At 41.3% G+C, this 7,662-nt stretch overlaps 2 long non-coding RNA genes across 2 annotated transcripts; both read left to right on the top strand.

Moving 5' to 3' along the window:
* Positions 1 to 353: 353 nt before the first annotated feature.
* Positions 354 to 799, top strand: LOC113089293 (uncharacterized). Its single transcript, XR_003286450.1, has 3 exons — positions 354 to 458; positions 613 to 685; positions 786 to 799. It is a non-coding gene; the product is annotated as an uncharacterized LOC113089293 (long non-coding RNA).
* LOC113089292 (uncharacterized) lies at positions 791 to 1,484 on the top strand. Its single transcript, XR_003286449.1, has 3 exons — positions 791 to 877; positions 976 to 1,057; positions 1,315 to 1,484. It is a non-coding gene; the product is annotated as an uncharacterized LOC113089292 (long non-coding RNA).
* Positions 1,485 to 7,662: the final 6,178 nt, after the last annotated feature.

The following is a 7,662-nucleotide window of genomic DNA, read 5'->3' as shown; positions in this document are numbered from 1 at the left end:
ATCCGGACTTCTGCAATCAATCGGGCGTGTTACAGACCTACCACAGTTACCACAATCCTGTGTACTGTGTATTGCGTTTTTTTGTCCATAGGTGAATTGCCCGCTATACCAGGTCACTGGGGCCACTGAATCAGCATTAACGACAACAGTGGGGCAACACCAGCCTTAGTTCCCCAGTGGCTTCTGTATGAGTGGTGTCTTGGCCTTAAGCCATATTGAACTGAGGTTCCATTTGACCTCCTCCATCGACGACCGTGACGTTGTGCATGTATTGTGTTGTCTGTTGTAACAAAAGGTGTTGTGTCACTGAGTTATCTAGAGTTCAGCAGCAGGAAGGATGAAGAAGTAGTGTGGCAGCTCCAGGCAGGACAGGAAGTGAAGGCAGCAGAATACAGGACGCAGTCAGGGTTAGTGTAATAACTCCAGGGAAGACACAGACTGTGAGAACAACAGCAGCAGTAAGTCATAAAAGACAGTAAGGTTAAGTGAGAAGTAGTAAGACGCTGTTTGTTGACTAGTAATTGTTATGTTGTTCAGTCTGTAAAATGTGTACTGGATATATTATTTGCAGTCCTCTGCTATTCTAATATTGATATGTGCTCTTCTGTAAAGTTGCAGGAAGATTTTGGAGACCATAGCAGTCCTCTGCAACACTGGATATGAGTGTGCCATATACCATCTGAAGGTAAGTGTTAAAAGATGTCACTTCAGTCACTGTGCTACTGCACACAATAACCACATTTAAAGGAATATCTTAATCTAATTTTGATTTTGATGTTTTTCAGGAACCGGCGGGTCAGAATGTCTGAGAAGATCAAGTGTGCTTCTCCACTGATGATGATGAGCTGGATACCAGCTTATGGGCTAATTTCTTTCAGTAAGTTTTAGTTTACTTTATGATTATTATTATTTTTTAGTTTATTAGTAAATGTGTATGCAGTGATCCTGTTATTCCTTTATTAAGTTCATTGCCAGAGGACGGGACCAGATGTGATTGGAGTTGAAGACAATGCTGAAGACCAAAGAAGCAATGGAAGAAGCACATTAAAGCAATGAGGTAAAGTTTGTCTAATACTGGTAAGATCTAGTGTTTCAGTGCATTTTATCATACAGTGTGTTTGTTCAGAGGCATGTGCTTTGATGTGAACGCATAGATTTTAAAGTGTATGATGGTTCTCAGAAGTGAGAGAGCAGAAATGTCTCTTGCAAGACATACATCTGACCTGAAAGTTTATGCTCTGTAAGTCTTGCAGAATGAAAAAATTAATTCAATTCACTAACATGATCATATCTGTTTTACCTCCTCTACCTCAGGGTGTCCAGCCTGTTTGCCATGTCAGATCCACAGGCTAGATGGCGGGAGATGCTTCATTATACCCCTGATTGCCTTTAATTATTAGTTGATCGATTAATTAATTTTAATATATATTTTTTAATTATCCTATTATATTAAATAATTGGTCTCAGTTAACTATTTCATATATATAATTGAATAAGAATGGTTTTATAATGTGTACGCCATGCCAGAGGAGGATGGGTTCCCCCTGATGAGTCTGGTTCCTCTCAAGGTTTTTTATCTCCTTAAGAGTTTTTTCCTTGCCACTGTCGCCACTGGCTTGCTCACTGGGGGTGTTGTGTCAAATCCTGTGTCCCTCTCGCGTCCCTGCCGACCAGGGTTTCCAAAACAACAGTTTGTGACTCAATTCATAATTTTTTATTAAATCATAGAAATTTAAACAAAAAGTGAAATAATGTTATGGCTTAGTCACTTACGGTAAAGCAGTAAGCCCTGTGATGCTGTGATTAACAGTGCTTTCAGAACTGCTAAGGGGTGTTGTTGTTTTCTGAAATCACAGGGCTTATGTATGGGCTTATGCCCTTTATAAACACTTGTGCAGTAATAGACGCAATCATGGACGGTAATTGAGTATTTTACATGGCTTTAACATGGCTTTAAATGCAACATGCACAAGGTTCACTTTATTAATACAATAATTCAAACACTTTCATCACTATTCTGCCATAATAGAAACTTGATTTTAAAAATGTTATTATTGCAACAGTAAGATATGTTTTTTACTTTCATAATTTTATAATTTTAATATGAAGTTAAAATAATATTTATATGTGAGCTAGTATGACATTTATAGGGTGGGATTTGGCACAACAGGCGTTTTCTAAAACTTTTAATAAACATTTTGGTTGAATTGGCTCATCAAGTGTTTTTGTCTTTATTGAATCTTCTTCAGTGGCACATTTAATGTGTTCTTGTGAACTTCACAGAAGGTCCAGGAGGTTTTCCAGAAAGCAAGGTTAACTTACTGTCACATATACTCTCAGTAGATTGACCCAAACCTTGCTTACTCGAGGTATGCTGGTTCCAGAAAGGTTTTTTTTTTTAAATCGAGGCCACAATATGTCTCTGCATATTTTCACTGTTAACATATATATTTTTTAATTAAAATATTTAATGTCAGGACTAAGGATTGCAAAAAATTAAGTAACCTTATGGTGTCCAGAAATCATTGATTTTAATTTGACAAAGAATATTTAATGGTAGTGAATTAAAAGCTACAGGATCTAGCTGTGGCTGGGCTCGGGGCGAGATTCTTCTTAATAAACATTTTAGGAGAATTGGCTAATCCTGTATGTTTGTCTTTATTGAATGGTATATTCACAGATGGTACAATAAGATGGATAAACTTTTAAATAAGGTTTGTATTCTTCTATACATGAAGACCACTTTGTGTGTAAATATTTGATATTTTTATCACAATTCTGCAAATCCAATAAGCAAACTTTGTTTTACCTCTAAGCCTGCTAAGATCACACTCTTACTTGATCTGGATGACTATCATTAGAAAGACTTAAAATGTCAGCCTTAATATTTGAATATTGTTGATAAAACTTGGTTGCAGTGACAGTAAATTTATTCATTTGTTATGAGTGCAAAATCAACAGTTAATGCACATTTAACTAACTACATATACACCTGTCAGAAAAAATTACAAACACATTTTGTAGATATGTGCACATAGTTTACTAATAGCTAATTTCTCTGGTCTGACAAATGAACTCCATCCCACCTGAACGGTTCACTTCTGTGTTGTTTATTGGTAATAAACAGTCCACCACTGTGGTGCTGGTAAGTGTCTGGAGTACAGAAAGGTCCTTCGTCATGAAGCTCAGAAGATCCACTGCAGGTTTGACCCCCAGGTGACCAACTCTTAGCCCACTTCACAAAGCTGTGGCTGGCAATCAATACTACTTTATCTAAAAAAAATGTGTTAAAACTTTATGGTAAATGAAAATCAGTAATGAAGCAGAAATGTATGACTATGGTACTGTGTGGTAAAGCTTTACAATTCACTGAAAATATAAGCAGTTTAGTTAAAAGTTGGTCTTTTTGATGGCAAATAGTATTTAAATTTAGTACTTTATAAAATAATGAGTTTTTGACATTTGAAAACCCTGAAAACGGCCACATTAAAGGTCCTTGAAAAATACTTGAATTTTTAAAAGGCATTACATATGAAATTATTGTTCCTTTTTGGTTTGGATAAAAATATTTTCACGCAAAATGAACAATGCAGCGCGTGTTATAAATAGCCATTTCACCTGACTTTGGGGCTCACGAGATCTCGCGATATTACTCATTCAGGTGAGAAGCAGTCTCGCGATATCGGTATAAAGTTTTGGCTGGAAGGGGTCTGGGTCTGTGTGTGTTTGTGTGCATTGTCTCACTAGATTTGTAACGTAAATCATCTTTGCAAACACTGGAGACAACATATCTCTATGCATCGTGATTTCAAAATAAAAGTCCCTCTGATTTGACCTAGATCTAAATATTCAAACTAAATATATTTTTAAACGACATTGAATCGTGCTGTAAAATGAAATATCAACAGGCGGTTGGCTCTCTCTGCGGGTATTTGTTATAGCTATAATGCATAATAATAAAAAAAATAAACGTTGCTCATAATTGTTCAAGTGTATGGTATAGTTTTTATTCTTCAGGTCAATCATATATACATCAAATACAATCAGTTTGAACATGGATAGCAATAAATTCTCTGAGGTATTCTTTTAAATATTAAAGTCAACACTGTCATTGCATGATTTGCTTGTGCTGTACTTTATTTGTAACATTTTGTTTTATTATTTACTTTATTATTTATTTTTGGTAAGTGATATTTCTGTCCTTGAAAACCACAAAAAAAAAAAAAAAAAGCAAAACCCTAGTAACCATACTGGGTACCCTAGCAACCGCATAGCAACACCCTAGAACCACCCCAAATACCCTAGCAACCCTAGCAAAAGTGTACCATAGCAACCGCATAGTAACACCTTAGGAACTATCAAGAGAACTCTAGCAAACAGGGCGCGAGTTTTGCCACTGCAAGCACACTCACATTATTCTTTCAGGAATGTACTTTCTATAGTGTGCTTGCGCAGCAACGGCTACTACTTTATTATCTCACCATACCTTATATTCTTCTTCTTCTTACTTCTTCCGTTACAAATCATTCGGCGCGTAAACTAGTCCCGCAGTTTTTCGTCACAGACCAACGAAACAGGCGTCAAATCGTGCGGCCTAATCGGGAATGGTGTGCTATGACTTTTATAAGCGATCGGGCGTACGATGTTCGTACACCGGGCGAAAAACGGCCGAAAAATCGCATAGACAATGCATTACGGCCAACTTTGACGGATCGTAGCTCCGAGAGAGAATTTCGCAGAAACATGTGAATCACCACATTTGGAGAGGCTATCAGGCTGTGCGAGAACATACCTCGCAGAGGGGTACAAGTTGTACCCCTGGGGCGCTAGAGACCCCCAAAGTTGCCCCATACAAGTCAATGGTGAGGGATCGCCCATGAAACAGTGTTTTTCCTACTGTGGGAAATTACATAGGGATTTTGTATTGAACATAACTCTGGATCACATAGTCATAGAGACAAGGGGGTGGGCTCATTTGAATCAGGCAACCAATCAGACTCTCATGATCATTATGAAGCTATCAAGCCACGCCCTAGCAACCATATAGAGCACCATAGCAACAAGCTCCATAGACTTCCATTGAAAAAGATCAAATGAATAACTTTGGATAGAAGTGTCATAGAAACATGAGGGTTGGCTCGTTTGACTCGGGGCAGCAAATGGCCAATCACGAATCACCTTCAACACTTCATAGCCACGCCCTAGCAACCATTTGGACCTCCCTAGCGACCAAAAGCATAGAGAGATATCTTCAAATCTGAATATCATAAAGGCATGGGGTTTGGTTTATATCATTCATACTAGGAAGCAGATTTCGGAGTATCATCATTGGCAGTTGCCAGGCCACTCCCTAGCAACCAAACACAGTACCCTAGCAACCGTTTTGCAAGATCTATATCTCCACATCAGAACATCGTAGAGGCATGGGGGTTGGTTTATATTGGCGAGAAGCCTTTGGAGTATCATCATTGGCAGCTGCCAGGCCACTCCCTAGCAACCAAACGGAGTACCCTAACAACCGTTTTGCATGACCTATATCTCTGCATCAGAACATCGTACAGACATGGCGGTTGGATTTTTTGACTCATGCTATCACACTGTAGTTCCAACATGCTAGTCATGCTAGCAGTGATTAGCTACATGCTAATAGTGATTAGCTAAGTGCTCAAATGGGCTAAGAACTCTATAATAACTACATAGTGACCATCTGTGACAACTACCAACCACCTAGTAACATCATAGCAACCACCCAGGAGACCATAGCAACTGCCTAGCAACCAGCCAAAACACCCTAGCAACCGCCTAGCAACACCTTAGCAACCACCCCAAGTACCGTAGCAACTGCCTAGCAACCACCCAGGTTACCATAGCAACCGCCCTAGCAACCACCCGGGTACCCTAGCAACCACATAGCAACACCCTAGCAACCGCCCCAATTACCCTAGCAACCACCCTGGGTACCTTAGCAACGGCCCTAGCAACCATCATGGGGACCCTAGCAACCGCCCTAGCAACCACCCCGGGTACCCTAGCAACCACATAGCAACACCCTAGCAACCACCCCGATTACCCTAGCAACCACCCTGAGTACCCTAGCAACGGCCCTAGCAACCATCATGGGGACCTAGCAACCGCCCTAGCAACCACCCCGGGTACCCTAGCAACCACATAGCAACACCCTAGCAACCACCCGATTACCGCTAGCAACCACCCTGGGTACCCTAGCAACGGCCCTAGCAACCATCATTGGGGACCCTAGCAATCCGCACCTAGCAACCACCCCGGGTACCCTACGCACCACATAGCAACAGCCTAGAACTAGCAACCACCCCATGGTACCCTAGCAACCACCCCGGTATAGCAACCCCTAAGCACCACCAGGTAGCAACCCCCTAGCAACCCCGATGTACCCTAGCAACCACACTGGGCCCCTACAACCACCTAAACCCTGCAACTAGCAACCACTAGGGAACAGGCCTAGCAACCACCCGGGTACCCTATTGCAACAACCTATACTCAAACAGAGGGGCGATATTTTCCACTGCAAGCACATCAATTACTCACATTTATTAGTGTGCTTGCCGAGGCAAAGCATCACTATTATTATTCCATACTTATTATTTTTCTTCTTTTCGTACAAATTTCGGCGCGTAACTAGTCCCGCAGTTTTTGTCACAGACCAATGAAACAGGCGTCAAATCGTGCGGCCTAATCGGGAATGGTGTGCTATGACTTTTATAAGCGATCGGGCGTACGATGTTCGTACACCGGGCGAAAAATCGGCCGAAAAATCCCATAGACAATGCATTACGGCAAACTTTGACGGATCGTAGCTCCGAGAGAGAATTTCGCAGAAACATGTGAATCACCACATTTGGAGAGGCTATCAGGCTGTGCGAGAACATACCCCGCAGTGGGGTATAAGTTGTACCCCTGGGGTGCTAAGGACCCCCAAAGTTGCCCCATAGACATAGTATGGTGAGGGATCGCCCATGAAACACTGTGTTTTTCCTACTATGGGAAATTACATAGGGATATTGTATTGAACATAACTCAGGATCACAGTGTCATAGAGACAAGGGGGTGGGCTCATTTGAATCAGGCAACCAATCAGTCTCTCAGGATCACTGTGAATCTATCAAGCCACGCCCTAGCAACCATATAGAGCGCCATAGCAACAAGCTCCATAGACTTCCATTGAAAAAGATCAAATGAATAACTTTGGATAGAAGTGTCATAGAAACATGAAGGGTGGGCTCGTTTGACTCGGGCAGCAAACGGCCAATCATGTATCTCCTTCAACACTTCATAGCCACGCCCTAGCAACCATTAAGAGCTACCCTAGCAACCCAAAAGTCATAGAGAGATATCTTAACATCTGAAAGACATAGAAGCATGGGGGTTGGTTTATATTGGCAAGCAAACCATTGGAGTATCATCATTGGCAGCTGCCAGGCCACTCCCTAGCAACCAAACACAGTACCCTAGCAACCGTTTTGCAAGATCTATATCTCCGCATCAGAACATCGTAGAGGCATGGGGGTTGGTTTATATTGGCGAGCAGCCTTTGGAGTATCACCATTGGCAGCTGCCAGGCCACTCCATAGCAACCAAACGGAGTACCCTAGCAACCGTTTTGCACGACCTATATCTCTGCATCAG

The sequence above is a fragment of the Carassius auratus genome, unplaced genomic scaffold (assembly GCF_003368295.1).
Source record: "Carassius auratus strain Wakin unplaced genomic scaffold, ASM336829v1 scaf_tig00049266, whole genome shotgun sequence".
NCBI lineage: Eukaryota > Metazoa > Chordata > Actinopteri > Cypriniformes > Cyprinidae > Carassius > Carassius auratus.
The sequence above is the reverse complement of the archived record's forward strand: the minus strand, read 5'-3'. Positions and strand labels throughout refer to the sequence as shown.